We start from the raw sequence: 708 nt of genomic DNA, 5'->3' as shown, positions 1-708 counted from the left end.
ACTTAAACCACAGCTCATCACCCTTGTTTAGAATAACTGTTCGTTTGGAGGAAGTGTTCAAGAAGACCCCAATCAACATTTAACCACCTTCCTGAGAATATGTGACACAGTGAAGTCTAATGGTGTTCATCCTGACGCCTATAGACTGCTCTTATTTCCCTTCTCACTCAGAGACAAGGCAGCCAAGTGGCTGGAATCCTTCCCAAGGGAGAGCTTGACAACTTGGGAAGATGTGGTGAACAAATTCTTAGCAAGATTCTACCCTCCTCAACGAATTAATAGGCTGAGAGCTGAGGTTCAAACTTTCAGGCAACAAGATGGTGAGACTCTATATGAAGCATGGGAGAGGTTCAAGGACTTAACAAGGAGGTGCCCACCTGACATGTTCAATGAATGGGTGCAGCTGCACATCTTTTATGAAGGGCTCTCTTATGAGTCAAAGAAGGCCGTAAACCATTCATCTGGAGGATCCTTGAACAAGAAAAAGACCATTGAGGAAGCCATAGATGTTATTGAAACAGTAGCAGAGAACGACTACTTCTATGCTTCCGAAAGAGGGAACACAAGAGGAGTGATAGAGCTAAACAATGTAGATGCTCTGTTGGCCCAAAACAAGCTCATTACCCAGCAGCTGGCTGACCTCACCAAGAAGATGGAGAGGAACCAAGTAGCAGCAATCTCCACTTCGTCAACAACACAAGAAGGAGT

The 708-nt window shown here is 44.8% G+C and overlaps 1 non-coding gene across 1 annotated transcript; it reads right to left on the bottom strand.

Annotated features, from left to right (window-relative positions):
- Positions 1 to 280: 280 nt before the first annotated feature.
- On the bottom strand, positions 281 to 384 carry LOC148562264 (small nucleolar RNA R71). Its single transcript, XR_015886416.1, has one exon. It is a non-coding gene; the product is annotated as a small nucleolar RNA R71 (small nucleolar RNA).
- Positions 385 to 708: the final 324 nt, after the last annotated feature.

This window comes from Arachis ipaensis, chromosome B6, assembly GCF_059453495.1.
Source record: "Arachis ipaensis isolate K30076 ecotype BB chromosome B6, ASM5945349v1, whole genome shotgun sequence".
NCBI lineage: Eukaryota > Viridiplantae > Streptophyta > Magnoliopsida > Fabales > Fabaceae > Arachis > Arachis ipaensis.
The sequence above is the reverse complement of the archived record's forward strand: the minus strand, read 5'-3'. Positions and strand labels throughout refer to the sequence as shown.